Source organism: Chiloscyllium punctatum, chromosome 31 (assembly GCF_047496795.1).
Source record: "Chiloscyllium punctatum isolate Juve2018m chromosome 31, sChiPun1.3, whole genome shotgun sequence".
Classification (NCBI taxonomy): domain Eukaryota; kingdom Metazoa; phylum Chordata; class Chondrichthyes; order Orectolobiformes; family Hemiscylliidae; genus Chiloscyllium; species Chiloscyllium punctatum.
This window is the reverse complement of record NC_092769.1, coordinates 2,618,168-2,634,080: the sequence shown is the minus strand read 5'-3', so window position 1 is coordinate 2,634,080 and position 15,913 is coordinate 2,618,168.

Here is a 15,913-nt window from a genome sequence, read left to right as displayed (position 1 = left end):
GTGTGTGTGTATAAAATGGTGTGCATGTGTGTGTATAAAATGGTGTGCATGTGTGTGTATAAAATGGTGTGCATGTGCCTGTGTGTGTGTATAAAATGGTGTGCATGTGTCTGTGTGTGTGTGTCTATCTATAAAATGGTGTGCATGTGTCTGTGTGGGTGTATAAAATGGTGTGCATGTGTCTGTGGGCGTGTATAAAATGGTGTGCATGTGCCTGTGTGTGTGTATATAAAATGGTGTGTGTGTGTCTGTGTGTGTGTATAAAATGGTGTGTGTGTATAAAATGGTGTGCATGTGTCTCTGGGCGTGTGTATAAAATGGTGTGCATGTGTCTGTGGGCGTGTGTATAAAATGGTGTGCATGTGCCTGTGTGGGTGTGTATAAAATGGTGTGCATGTGTCTGTGTGTGTGTGTGTATATAAAATGGTGTGCATGTGCCTGTGTGGGTGTGTATAAAATGGTGTGCATGTGTCTGTGTGTGTATAAAATGGTGTGCATGTGTCTGTGGGCGTGTGTATAAAATGGTGTGCATGTGTCTGTGTGTGTGTGTGTATATAAAATGGTGTGCATGTCCCTGTGTGTGTGTGTCTGGTGTATCAAATGGTGTGTGTGTGTCTGTGTGGGTGTGTATAAAATGGTGTGCATGTGTCTGTGGGCGTGTGTATAAAATGGTGTGCATGTGCCTGTGTGGGTGTGTATAAAATGGTGTGCATGTGTCTGTGTGTGTATAAAATGGTGTGCATGTGTCTGTGGGCGTGTGTATAAAATGGTGTGCATGTGTCTGTGTGTGTGTGTGTATATAAAATGGTGTGCATGTCCCTGTGTGTGTGTGTCTGGTGTATCAAATGGTGTGTGTGTGTCTGTGTGGGTGTGTATAAAATGGTGTGCATGTGCCTGTGTGTGTGTATAAAATGGTGTGCATGTGTCTGTGTGTGTATAAAATGGTGTGCGTGTGTCAGTGTGTGTGTATAAAATGGTGTGTGTGTGTCTGTGTGTGTATAAAATGGTGTGCATGTGTGTGTGTGGGTGTGTGTATAAAATGGTGTGCATGTGTCTGTGTGGTGTGGAAATGGTGTGCATGTGTCTGTGTGGGTGTGTATATAAAATGGTGTGCATGTGCCTGTGTGTGTGTGGGCGTGTGTATAAAATGGTGTACGTGTGTGTGTATAAAATGGTGTGCATGTGTCTGTGTGTGTGTATAAAATGGTGTGCATGTGCCCGTGTGTGTCTGTGTTTGTGTGTGTGTATATAACATGGTGTGCATGTGCCTGTGTGTGTATAAAATGGTGTGCGTGTGCCCGTGTGTGTGTGTATATAAAATGGTGTGCATGTGCCCGTGTGTCTGTGTATAAAATGGTGTGCATGTGCCTGTGTGTGTGTATAAAATGGTGTGCATGTGTGTGTGTGCGTAAAATGGTGTACGTGTGCCTGTGTGTGTATAAAATGGTGTGCATGTGTCTGTGTGTGTGTATAAAATGGTGTGCATCTGCCTGTGTGTATGTGTGTGTGTGTGTGTGTGGTGTATAAAATGGTGTGCATGTGCCTGTCTGGTGTATAAAATGGCGTGCATGTGTCTGTGTGTGTGTATAAAATGGTGTACGTGTGTGTGTGTGTGTATAAAATGGTGTGCATATCCCTGTGTGTGTGTATAAAATGGTGTGCATCTACCTGTGTGGGTGTGTGTATAAAATGGTGTGCATGTGTCTGTGTGTATGTGTGTATAAAATGGTGTGCATGTGCCTGTGTGTGGTGTATAAAATGGTGTGCATGTGCCTGTGTGGTGTATAAAATGGTGTGCATGTGCCTGTGTGGTGTATAAAATAGTGTGCATGTGTCTGTGTGTGGTGTATAAAATAGTGTGCATGTGTGTGTGTGGGCGTGTGTATAAAATGGTGTGCATGTGCATGTGTGTGTGTATAAAATGGTGTGCATGTTGCTGTGTGTGGTGTATAAAATAGTGTGCATGTGTGTGTGGGCGTGTGTATAAAATGGTGTGCATGTGTCTGTGTGTGTATAAAATGGTGTGCATGTGCCTGTGTGTGGTGTATAAAATGGTGTTCATGTGCGTGTGTGTGTGAGTAAAATGGTGTGCATGTGTCTGTGTGTGTGTATAAAATGGTGTGCATGTGTCTGTGTCTGGAGTATAAAATGGTGTGCATGTCTGTGTGTGTATAAAATGGTGTGCATGTGCCTGTGTGGGTGTGTATAAAATGGTGTGTGTGTGTGTGTGTGTGTACACAAAATGGTGTGCGTGTGTCTGTGTGTATGAAATGGTGTGCATGTGTCTGTGTCTGTGTGTATGAAATGGTGTGCATGTGTCTGTGTGTGTATATAAAATGGTGTGCATGTGTCTGTGTGGGTGTGTATAAAATGGTGTGCATGTGCTTGTGTGTGGTGTATAAAAAGGTGTGCATGTGTCTGTGTGGGTGAAAATAAAATGGTGTGCATGTGTCTGTGTGGGTGTATATAAAATGGTGTGCCTGTCTGTGTGTATATATAAAATGGTGTGCATGTGTCTGTGTGTGTGTATAAAATGGTGTGCATGTGTCTGTGTGTGTGTATAAAATGGTGTGCATGTGTCTGTGAGTGTGTATAAAATGGTGTGTATGTGTCTGTGTGTGAGTGTGGGCGTGTGTATAAAATGGTGTACGTGTGTGTGTATAAAATAGTGAGTGTGTGTATAAATTGGTGTGCATGTGTCTGCGTGGGTGTGTATAAAATGGTGTGCATGTGTCTGTGTGTCGTGTGTAAAATGGTGTGCATGTGTCTATGTGTGGTGTATAAAAAGGTGTGCATGTGTCTGTGTGTGTGTGTGTATATAACATGGTGTGCATGTGCCTGTGTGTGTATAAAATGGTGTGCATGTGCCTGTGGGTGTGTGTGTATAAAATGGTGTGCATTTGCCTGTGTGTGTATAAAATGGTGTGCATGTGTCTGTGTGTGTATAAAATGGTGTGCATGTGTCTGTGTGTGTGTGTGTGTATAAAATGGTGTGCATGTGTCTATGTGTAGGTGTGTATAAAATGGTGTGCATGTGTCTGTGTGTGTGTATAAAATGGTGTGCATGTGTGTGTGTGTCTGGTGTATAAAATGGTGTGCATGTGTCTGTGTGGGTGTGTATAAAATGGTGTGCATGTGTCTGTGTGTGTATAAAATGGTGTGTATGTGTCTGTGTGTGTGTACATAAAATGGTGTGCATGTGTCTGTGTGTGTGTGTATATAAAATGGTGTGCATGTCCCTGTGTGTGGTGTGTAAAATGGTGTGCATGTGTCTGTGTGTGGTGTGTAAAAAGGTGTGCATGTGTCTGTGTGTGTGTGTATATAAAATGGTGTGCATGTGCCTGTGTGTGGGTGTGTGTATAAAATTGTGTACGTGTTTGTGTATAAAATGGTGTGCATGTGCCCGTGTGTGTCTGTGTCTGTGTGTGTGTATATAACATGGTGTGCATGTGCCTGTGTGTGTATAAAATGGTGTGCATGTGCCTGTCTGGTGTATAAAATGGTGTGCATGTGCGTGTGTGTCTGTGTGTAAAATGGTGTACGTGTACCTGTGTGTGTATAAAATGGTGTGCATGTGTCTGTGTGTGTGTATAAAATGGTGTACGTGTGTGTGTGTGTATAAAATGGTGTGCATATCCCTGTGTGTGTGTATAAAATGGTGTGCATCTGCCTGTGTGTGTGTATAAAATGGTGTGCATGTATAAATTGGTGTGCAAGTGCCTGTGTGTGTGTGTATAAATTGGTGTGCATGTGCCTGTGTGTGTGTATAAAATGGTGTGCATGTGTGTGTGTGGTGTATAAAATGGTGTGCATGTGTCTGTGTGTGTGTGGTGTATAAAATGGTGTGCATGTGCCTGTGTGGTGTATAACATGGTGTGCATGTGCCTGTGTGTGGTGTATAAAATGGTGTGCATGTGCCTGTGTGGTGTATAAAATGGTGTGCATGTGCATGTGTGTGTGTATAAAATGGTGTGCATGTTGCTGTGTGTGGTGTATAAAATAGTGTGCATGTGTGTGTGGGCGTGTGTATAAAATGGTGTGCATGTGTCTGTGTGTGTATAAAATGGTGTGCATGTGCCTGTGTGTGGTGTATAAAATGGTCTTCATGTGCGTGTGTGTGTGAGTAAAATGGTGTGCATGTGTCTGTGTGTGTGTATAAAATGGTGTGCATGTGTCTGTGTCTGGAGTATAAAACGGTGTGCATGTGCCTGTGTGGGTGTGTATAAAATGGTGTGTGTGTGTGTGTGTGTGTGTGTACACAAAATGGTGTGCGTGTGTCTGTGTGTATGAAATGGTGTGCATGTGTCTGTGTCTGTGTGTATGAAATGGTGTGCATGTGTCTCTGTGTGTATATAAAATAGTGTGCATGTGTCTGTGTGGGTGAATATAAAATGGTGTGCATGTGTCTGTGTGGGTGTGTATAAAATGGTGTGCATGTGCTTGTGTGTGGTGTATAAAAAGGTGTGCATGTGTCTGTGTGGGTGAAAATAAAATGGTGTGCCTGTGTGTGTGTATATATAAAATGGTGTGCATGTGTCTGTGTGTGTGTATAAAATGGTGTGCATGTGTCTGTGTGGGTGTATATAAAATGGTGTGCCTGTGTGTGTGTATATATAAAATGGTGTGCATGTGTCTGTGTGTGTGTATAAAATGGTGTGCATGTGTCTGTGTGTGTGTATAAAATGGTGTGCATGTGTCTGTGAGTGTGTATAAAATGGTGTGTATGTGTCTGTGTGTGAGTGTGGGCGTGTGTATAAAATGGTGTACGTGTGTGTGTATAAAATAGTGAGTGTGTGTATAAATTGGTGTGCATGTGTCTGCGTGGGTGTGTATAAAATGGTGTGCATGTGTCTGTGTGTCGTGTGTAAAATGGTGTGCATGTGTCTGTGTGTGGTGTATAAAAAGGTGTGCATGTGTCTGTGTGTGTGTGTGTATATAACATGGTGTGCATGTGCCCGTGTGTGTGTGTGTATAAAATGGTGTGCATGTGCCTGTGTGTGTATAAAATGGTGTGCATGTGCCTGTGGGTGTGTGTGTATAAAATGGTGTGCATTTGCCTGTGTGTGTATAAAATGGTGTGCATGTGTCTGTGTGTGTATAAAATGGTGTGCATGTGTCTGTGTGTGTGTATGTATAAAATGGTGTGCATGTGTCTATGTGTAGGTGTGTATAAAATGGTGTGCATGTGTCTGTGTGTGTGTATAAAATGGTATGCATGTGTCTGTGTGTGTGTGTATAAAATGGTGTGCATGTGTCTGTGTGTGTATAAAATGGTGTGCATGTGTCTGTGTGTGTGTGTGTATAAAATGGTGTGCATGTGTCTGTGTCTGGTGTATAAAATGGTGTGCATGTGTCTGTGTGTCTGAGTATAAAATGGTGTGCATGTGTCTGTGTGTGTGTGTATAAAATGGTGTGCATGTGTCTGTGTGTGGTGTGTAAAATGGTGTGCATGTGTCTGTGTGTGGTGTGTAAAAAGGTGTGCATGTGTCTGTGTGTGTGTGTATATTAAATGGTGTGCATGTGCCTGTGTGTGGGTGTGTGTATAAAATGGTGTACGTGTTTGTGTATAAAATGGTGTGCATGTGCCCGTGTGTGTCTGTGTCTGTGTGTGTGTATATAACATGGTGTGCATGTGCCTGTGTGTGTATAAAATGGTGTGCGTGTGCGTGTGTATATAAAATGGTGTGCATGTAACCGTGTGTGTGTGTGTGTATATAAAATGGTGTGCATGTGCCTGTGTGTCTGTGTATAAAATGGTGTGCATGTGCCTGTGTGTCTGTGTGTGTGTGGGCGTGTGTATAAAATGGTGTGCATGTGCCTGTCTGGTGTATAAAATGGTGTGCATGTGCGTGTGTGTCTGTGCGTAAAATGGTGTACGTGTACCTGTGTGTGTATAAAATGGTGTGCATGTGTCTGTGTGTGTGTGTATAAAATGGTGTACGTGTGTGTGTGTGTATAAAATGGTGTGCATATCCCTGTGTGTGTGTATAAAATGGTGTGCATCTGCCTGTGTGTGTGTGGTGTATAAAACGGTGTGCATGTGCCTGTGTGGTGTATAAAATGGTGTGCATGTGTGTGTGTGTATAAATTGGTGTGCAAGTGCCTGTGTGTGTGTGTATAAATTGGTGTGCATGTGCCTGTGTGTGTGTATAAAATGGTGTGCATGTGTGTGTGTGGTGTATAAAATGGTGTGCATGTGTCTGTGTGTGTGTATAAAATGGCGTGCATGTGTCTGTGTGTGTGTATAAAATGGTGTGCATGTGTCTGTGTGGTGTATAAAATAGTGTGCATGTGTCTGTGTGGTGTATAAAATGGTGTACGTGTGTGTGTGTGTGTGTGTGTGTGTATAAAATGGTGTGCATATCCCTGTGTGTGTGTATAAAATGGTGTGCATCTACCTGTGTGGGTGTGTGTATAAAATGGTGTGCATGTGTCTGTGTGTATGTGTGTATAAAATGGTGTGCATGTGCCTGTGTGTGGTGTATAAAATGGTGTGCATGTGCCTGTGTGGTGTATAAAATGGTGTGCATGTGCCTGTGTGGTGTATAAAATAGTGTGCATGTGTCTGTGTGTGGTGTATAAAATAGTGTGCATGTGTGTGTGTGGGCGTGTGTATAAAATGGTGTGCATGTGCATGTGTGTGTGTATAAAATGGTGTGCATGTTGCTGTGTGTGGTGTATAAAATAGTGTGCATGTGTGTGTGGGCGTGTGTATAAAATGGTGTGCATGTGTCTGTGTGTGTATAAAATGGTGTGCATGTGCCTGTGTGTGGTGTATAAAATGGTGTTCATGTGCGTGTGTGTGTGAGTAAAATGGTGTGCATGTGTCTGTGTGTGTGTATAAAATGGTGTGCATGTGTCTGTGTGTGTGTATAAAATGGTGTGCATGTGTCTGTGTCTGGAGTATAAAATGGTGTGCATGTCTGTGTGTGTATAAAATGGTGTGCATGTGCCTGTGTGGGTGTGTATAAAATGGTGTGTGTGTGTGTACACAAAATGGTGTGCATGTGTCTGTGTGTATGAAATGGTGTGCATGTGTCTGTGTCTGTGTGTATGAAATGGTGTGCATGTGTCTGTGTGTGTATATAAAATAGTGTGCATGTGTCTGTGTGGGTGTATATAAAATGGTGTGCATGTGTCTGTGTGGGTGTGTATAAAATGGTGTGCATGTGCCTGTGTGTGGTGTATAAAAAGGTGTGCATGTGTCTGTGTGGGTGTATATAAAATGGTGTGCATGTGTCTGTGTGGGTGTATATAAAATGGTGTGCCTGTGTGTGTGTATATATAAAATGGTGTGCATGTGTCTGTGTGTGTGTATAAAATGGTGTGCATGTGTCTGTGTGTGAGTGTGGGCGTGTGTATAAAATGGTGTACGTGTGTGTGTATAAAATAGTGAGTGTGTGTATAAATTGGTGTGCATGTGTCTGCGTGGGTGTGTATAAAATGGTGTGCATGTGTCTGTGTGTGGTGTGTAAAATGGTGTGCATGTGTCTGTGTGTGTGGGTGTATATAACATGGTGTGCATGTGCCCGTATGTGTGTGTGTATAAAATGGTGTGCATGTGCCTGTGGGTGTGTGTGTATAAAATGGTGTGCATTTGCCTGTGTGTGTATAAAATGGTGTGCATGTGTCTGTGTATAAAATGGTGTGCATGTGTCTGTGTGTGTATAAAATGGTGTGCATGTGTCTGTGTGTGTGTGTGTATAAAATGGTGTGCATGTGTCTATGTGTAGGTGTGTATAAAATGGTGTGCATGTGTCTGTCTGTGTGTGTGTATAAAATGGTGTGCATGTGTCTGTGTGTGTGTGTGTATAAAATGGTGTGCATGTGTCTGTGTGTGTGTATAAAATGGTGTGCATGTGTCTGTGTGTGTGTGTGTATAAAATGGTGTGCATGTGTCTGTGTCTGGTGTATAAAATGGTGTGCATGTGTCTGAGTATAAAATGGTGTGCATGTGTCTGTGTATAAAATGGTGTGCATGTGTCTGTGTGTGTGTGTGTATAAAATGGTGTGCATGTGTCTGTGTGTGTATAAAATGGTGTGCATGTGTCTGTGTGTGGTGTGTAAAATGGTGTGCATGTGTCTGTGTGTGGTGTGTAAAAAGGTGTGCATGTGTCTGTGTGTGTGTGTATATAAAATGGTGTGCATGTGCCTGTGTGTGGGTGTGTGTATAAAATGGTGCACGTGTTTGTGTATAAAATGGTGTGCATGTGCCCGTGTGTGTCTGTGTGTGTGTATATAACATGGTGTGCATGTGCCTGTGTGTGTATAAAATGGTGTGCGTGTGCGCGTGTGTGTGTGTATATAAAATGGTGTGCATGTAACCGTGTGTGTGTGTGTGTGTATAAAATGGTGTGCATGTGCCTGTGTGTCTGTGTATAAAATGGTGTGCATGTGCCTGTGTGTCTGTGTGTGTGTGGGCGTGTGTATAAAATGGTGTGCATGTGCCTGTCTGGTGTATAAAATGGTGTGCATGTGCGTGTGTGTCTGTGCGTAAAATGGTGTACGTGTACCTGTGTGTGTATAAAATGGTGTGCATGTGTCTGTGTGTGTGTATAAAATGGTGTACGTGTGTGTGTGTATAAAATGGTGTGCATATCCCTGTGTGTGTGTATAAAATGGTGTGCATCTGCCTGTGTGTGTGTGGTGTATAAAACGGTGTGCATGTGCCTGTGTGTGTGTGTATAAAATGGTGTGCATGTGTGTGTGTGTATAAATTGGTGTGCAAGTGCCTGTGTGTGTGTGTATAAATTGGTATGCATGTGCCTGTGTGTGTGTATAAAATGGTGTGCATGTGTGTGTGTGGTGTATAAAATGGTGTGCATGTGTCTGTGTGTGTGTGGTGTATAAAATGGTGTGCATGTGCCTGTGTGTGGTGTATAAAATGGTGTGCATGTGCCTGTGTGTGGTGTATAAAATGGTGTGCATGTGCCTGTGTGGTGTATAAAATGGTGTGCCTGTGTGTGGTGTATAAAATGGTGTGCATGTGTCTGTGTGTGTGGTGTATAAAATGGTGTGCATGTGTCTGTGTGTGTGGTGTATAAAATGGTGTGCATGTGCCTGTGTGGTGTATAAAATGGTGTGCCTGTGTGTGGTGTATAAAATGGTGTGCATGTGCCTGTGTGTGTGTATAAAATGGTGTGCATGTGTCTGTGTGTGTGTGGTGTATAAAATGGTGTGCATGTGCCTGTGTGTCTGTGGGCGTGTGTATAAAATGGTGTGCATGTGCCTGTGTGGTGTATAAAATGGTGTGCATGTGCCTGTGTGGTGTATAAAATGGTGTGCATGTGCCTGTGTGTGGTGTATAAAATGGTGTGCATGTGCCTGTGTGGTGTATAAAATGGTGTGCCTGTGTGTGGTGTATAAAATGGTGTGCATGTGTCTGTGTGTGTGGTGTATAAAATGGTGTGCATCTGTCTGTGTGTGTGGTGTATAAAATGGTGTGCATGTGCCTGTGTGGTGTAAAAAATGGTGTGCCTGTGTGTGGTGTATAAAATGGTGTGCGTGTGTGTGTGGTGTATAAAATGGTGTGCATGTGTCTGTGTGTGTGTGGTGTATAAAATGGTGTGCATGTGCCTGTGTGTGTGTATAAAATGGTGTGCATGTGTCTGTGTGGGCGTGTGTATAAAATGGTGTGCATGTGTCTGTGTGTGTCTGTGCGCGTGTGTATAAAATGGTGTGCATGTGCATGTGTGTGTCTGTGTGTGGTGTATAAAATAGTGTGCATGTGTGTGTGTGGGCGTGTGTATAAAATGGTGTGCATGTGCATGTGTGTGTGTATAAAATGGTGTGCATGTGCGTGTGTGTGTGTATAAAATGGTGTGTGTGTGGGCGTGTGTATAAAATGGTGTGCATGTGTCTGTGTGTGTGTGTGTGTATAAAATGGTGTGCATGTGCCTGTGGGTGTGTATAAAATGGTGTGCATGTGCCTGTGGGTGTGTATAAAATGGTGTGCATGTGTCTGTGTCTGCTGTATAAAATGGTGTGCATGTGTCTGTGTGTGTGTGTGGGCGTGTGTATAAAATGGTTTGCATGTATCTGTGTGTGTGTGTGGGCGTGTGTATAAAATGGTGTGCATGTGTCTGTGTGTGTGTGTGCATAAAATGGTGTACGTGTGCCTGTGTGTGTGTATAAAATGGTGTGCATGTGTCTGTGTGTGTGTGTGTATAAAATGGTGTGCATGTGTCTGTGTGTGTGTGTGGGCGTAAGTATAAAATGGTGTGCCTGTGTGTCTGTCTGTGTATATGTGTGTGTGTGTGTGGGCGTGTGTATAAAATGGTGTGCATGTGCCTATGTGTGTGTGCATAAAATGGTGTACGTGTGCCTGAGTGTGTGTATATAAAATGGTGTGCATGTGCCTGTGTGTGTGTGTATAAAATGGTGTGCATGTGCCTATGTGTGTGTGCATAAAATGGTGTACGTGTGCCTGTGTGTGTGTGTATAAAATGGTGTGCGTGTGTCTGTGTGTGTGCATGTGCCTGTGTCTGTGTGTGTGTGTGTGTGTGTATATAAAATGGTGTGCATGTGCCTGTGTGTGTGTGTATAGAATGGTGTGCGTGCCTGTGTGTGTGTGTATAAAATGGTGTGCGTGTCTGTGTGTGGTGTATAAAATGGTGTGCGTGTCTGTGTGTGGTGTATAAAATGGTGTGCGTGTGTGTGTGTATAAAATGGTGTGCGTGTGTGTGTGTGTATAAAATGGTGTGCGTGTGTGTGTGTATAAAATGGTGTGCGTGTCTGTGTGTGGTGTATAAAATAGTGTGCGTGTGTGTATAAAATGGTGTGCGTGTGTGTGTATAAAATGGTGTGCGTGTGTGTGCATAAAATGGTGTGTGTATGTGTGTATAAAATGGTGTGCATGTGTCTGTGTGTGTGTATAAAATGGTGTGCATGTGTGTGTATAAAATGGTGTGCATGTGTGTGTATAAAATGGTGTGCATGTGCCTGTGTGTGTGTATAAAATGGTGTGCATGTGTCTGTGTGTGTGTGTCTATCTATAAAATGGTGTGCATGTGTCTGTGGGCGTGTGTATAAAATGGTGTGCATGTGCCTGTGTGTGTGTGTGTGTGTGTGTATATAAAATGGTGTGTGTGTGTCAGTGTGTGTGTATAAAATGGTGTGTGTGTGTATAAAATGGTGTGTGTGTGTGTGTGTATAAAATGGTTTGCATGTGTCTGTGTGTGTATAAAATGGTGTGCATGTGTGTGTGGGCGTGTGTATAAAATGGTGTGCATGTGTCTGTGGGCGTGTGTATAAAATGGTGTGCATGTGTCTGTGGGTGTATAAAATGGTGTGCATGTGTCTGTGGGCGTGTGTATAAAATGGTGTGCATGTGTCTGTGTGTGTGTGTGTATATAAAATGGTGTGCATGTCCCTGTGTGTGTGTGTCTGGTGTGTAAAATGGTGTGTGTGTGTCTGTGTGGGTGTGTATAAAATGGTGTGCATGTGTCTGTGTGTGGTGTATAAAATGGTGTGCATGTGCCTGTGTGGGTGTATAAAATGGTGTGCATGTGTCTGTGTGTGTATAAAATGGTGTGCATGTGCCTGTGTGTGTGTGTGTATATAAAATGGTGTGTGTGTGTCTGTGTGTGTGTATAAAATGGTGTGTGTGTGTATAAAATGGTGTGTGTGTGTGGGTGTGTGTATAAAATGGTGTGCATGTGTCTGTGTGGTGTGGAAATGGTGTGCATGTGTCTGTGTGGGTGTGTATATAAAATGGTGTGCATGTGCCTGTGTGTGTGTGTGTGTGGGCGTGTGTATAAAATGGTGTACGTGTGTGTGTATAAAATGGTGTGCATGTGTCTGTGTGTGTGTATAAAATGGTGTGCATGTGCCCGTGTGTGTGTGTATATAACATGGTGTGCATGTGCCTGTGTGTGTATAAAATGGTGTGCGTGTGCCCGTGTGTGTGTGTATATAACATGGTGTGCATGTGCCCGTGTGTGTGTCTGTGTGTGTGTGTATAAAATGGTGTGCATGTGCCTGTGTGTGTATAAAATGGTGTGCATGTGCCTGTGGGTGTGTGTGTATAAAATGGTGTGCATTTGCCTGTGTGTGTATAAAATGGTGTGCATGTGTCTGTGTGTGTATAAAATGGTGTGCATGTGTCTGTGTGTGTATAAAATGGTGTGCATGTGTCTGTGTGTGTGTGTGTATAAAATGGTGTGCATGTGTCTATGTGTAGGTGTGTATAAAATGGTGTGCATGTGTCTGTCTGTGTGTGTGTATAAAATGGTGTGCATGTGTCTGTGTGTGTGTGTATAAAATGGTGTGCATGTGTCTGTGTGTGTGTGTATAAAATGGTGTGCATGTGTCTGTGTGTGTGTGTGTATAAAATGGTGTGCATGTGTCTGTGTCTGGTGTATAAAATGGTGTGCATGTGTCTGTGTATAAAATGGTGTGCATGTGTCTGTGTGTCTGTGTATAAAATGGTGTGCATGTGTCTGTGTGTGTGTGTATAAAATGGTGTGCATGTCCCTCTGTGTGTGTATAAAATGGTGTGCATGTGTCTGTGTGTGTGTATAAAATGGTGTGCATGTGTGTGTGTGTATAAAATGGTGTGCATGTCCCTCTGTGTGTGTATAAAATGGTGTGCATGTGTCTGTGTGTGTGTATAAAATGGTGTGCATGTGTCTGTGTGTGTGTGTGTGTGGGCGTGTGTATAAAATGGTGTGCATGTGCCTCTGTGTGTGTGTGGGCGTGTGTATAAAATGGTGTGCATGTGCCTGTGTGTGTGTGTATAAAATGATGTGCATGTGCCTGTGTGTGTGTGTATAAAATGGTGTGCATGTGCCTGTGTGTGTGTGTATAAAATGGTGTGCGTGTGTGTGTGTGTAAAAATGGTTTGCATGTGCCTGTGTGTGGTGTATAAAACGGTGTGCATGTGTCTGTGTGTGGTGTATAAAATGGTGTGCTTGTGTGTGTGTGTGTGTATAAAATGGTGTGCGTGTGTGTGTGTATAAAATGGTGTGCCTGTGTCTGTGTGTGTATAAAATGGTGTGCATGTGTCTGTGTGTGTGTGTGTGTATAAAAAGGTTTGCATGTGTCTGTCTGTGTGTGTATAAAATGGTATGCATGTGTCTGTGTGTGTGTGTATAAAATGGTGTGCATGTGTCTGTGTGTGTGTGTATAAAATGGTGTGCATGTGTCTGTGTGTCTGTGTATAAAATGGTGTGCATGTGTCTGTGTATAAAATGGTGTGCATGTGTCTGTGTGTGTGTGTATAAAATGGTGTGCATGTGTCTGTGTGTGTGTGTGTATAAAATGGTGTGCATGTGTCTGTGTCTGGTGTATAAAATGGTGTGCATGTGTCTGTGTGTCTGTGTATAAAATGGTGTGCATGTGTCTGTGTGTGTGTGTGTATAAAATGGTGTGCATGTCCCTGTGTGTGGTGTGTAAAATGGTGTGCATGTCCCTGTGTGTGGTGTGTAAAAAGGTGTGCATGTGTCTGTGTGTGTGTGTATATAAAATGGTGTGCATGTGCCTGTGTGTGGGTGTGTGTATAAAATGGTGTACGTGTTTGTGTATAAAATGGTGTGCATGTGCCCGTGTGTGTCTGTGTCTGTGTCTGTGTATATAACATGGTGTGCATGTGCCTGTGTGTGTATAAAATGGTGTGCGTGTGCGCATGTGTGTGTGTATATAAAATGGTGTGCATGTAACCGTGTGTGTGTGTGTGTGTGTGTGTGTATATAAAATGGTGTGCATGTGCCTGTGTGTCTGTGTATAAAATGGTGTGCATGTGCCTGTCTGGTGTATAAAATGGTGTGCATGTGCGTGTGTGTCTGTGCGTAAAATGGTGTACGTGTACCTGTGTGTGTATAAAATGGTGTGCATGTGTCTGTGTGTGTGTATAAAATGGTGTGCATCTGCCTGTGTGTGTGTGGTGTATAAAACGGTGTGCATGTGCCTGTGTGGTGTATAAAATGGTGTGCATGTGTGTGTGTGTATAAATTGGTGTGCAAGTGCCTGTGTGTGTGTGTATAAATTGGTGTGCATGTGCCTGTGTGTGTGTATAAAATGGTGTGCATGTCCCTGTGTGTGGTGTATAAAATGGTGTGCATGTGTCTGTGTGTGTGTGGTGTATAAAATGGTGTGCATGTGCCTGTGTGGTGTATAAAATGGTGTGCATGTGTGTGGTGTATAAAATGGTGTGCATGTGCCTGTGTGTGGTGTATAAAATGGTGTGCATGTGCCTGTGTGGTGTATAAAATGGTGTGCCTGTGTGTGGTGTATAAAATGGTGTGCATGTGCCTGTGTGTGGTGTATAAAATAGTGTGCATGTGCCTGTGTGGTGTATAAAATGGTGTGCCTGTGTGTGGTGTATAAAATGGTGTGCATGTGCCTGTGTGTGTGTATGAAATGGTGTGCATGTGTGTGTGGTGTATAAAATGGTGTGCATGTGCCTGTGTGGTGTATAAAATGGTGTGCATGTGCCTGTGTGTGGTGTATAAAATGGTGTGCATGTGCCTGTGTGGGCGTGTGTATAAAATGGTGTGCATGTGCCTGTGTGGTGTATAAAATGGTGTGCCTGTGTGTGGTGTATAAAATGGTGTGCATGTGCCTGTGTGTGGTGTATAAAATGGTGTGCATGTGCCTGTGTGTGGTGTATAAAATGGTGTGCATGTGCCTGTGTGGTGTATAAAATGGTGTGCATGTGTCTGTGTGTGTGGTGTATAAAATGGTGTGCATCTGTCTGTGTGTGTGGTGTATAAAATGGTGTGCATGTGCCTGTGTGGTGTATAAAATGGTGTGCCTGTGTGTGGTGTATAAAATGGTGTGCATGTGCCTGTGTGTGTGTATAAAATGGTGTGCATGTGTCTGTGTGTGTGTGTGTGGGCGTGTGTATAAAATGGTGTGCATGTGTCTGTGTGTGTGTGTGGGCGTGTGTATAAAATGGTGTGCATGTGCATGTGTGTGTGTATAAAATGGTGTGCATGTGCGTGTGTGTGTGTATAAAATGGTGTGTGTGTGGGCGTGTGTATAAAATGGTGTGCGTGTGTGTGTGTGTGTATAAAATGGTGTGCATGTGCCTGTGGGTGTGTATAAAATGGTGTGCATGTGTCTGTGTCTGCTGTATAAAATGGTGTGCATGTGTCTGTGTGTGTGTGTGGGCGTGTGTATAAAATGGTTTGCATGTATCTGTGTGTGTGTGTGGGCGTGTGTATAAAATGGTGTGCATGTGCATGTGTGTGTGTATAAAATGGTGTGCATGTGCGTGTGTGTGTGTATAAAATGGTGTGTGTGTGGGCGTGTGTATAAAATGGTGTGCATGTGTCTGTGTCTGTGTGTGCATAAAATGGTGTACGTGTGCCTGTGTGTGTGTATAAAATGGTGTGCATGTGTCTGTGTGTGTGTGTGTATAAAATGGTGTGCCTGTGTGTCTGTCTGTGTATATGTGTCTGTGTGTGTGGGCGTGTGTATAAAATGGTGTGCATGTGCCTATGTGTGTGTGCATAAAATGGTGTACGTGTGCCTGAGTGTGTGTATATAAAATGGTGTGCATGTGCCTCTGTGTGTGTGCATAAAATGGTGTACGTGTGCCTGTGTGTGTGTATAAAATGGTGTGCGTGTGTCTGTGTGTGTGCATGTGCCTGTGTGTGTGTGTGTGTGTGTGTGTGTATATAAAATGGTGTGCATGTGCCTGTGTGTGTGTGTATAGAATGGTGTGCGTGCCTGTGTGTGTGTGTATAAAATGGTGTGCGTGTCTGTGTGTGGTGTATAAAATGGTGTGCGTGTGTGTGTGTGTATAAAATGGTGTGCGTGTGTGTGTGTGTATAAAATGGTGTGCGTGTGTGTGTGTGTATAAAATGGTGTGCGTGTGTGTGTGTATAAAATGGTGTGCGTGTGTGTGTGTATAAAATGGTGTGCGTGTGTGTGTATAAAATGGTGTGTATGTATAAAATGGTGTGCGTGT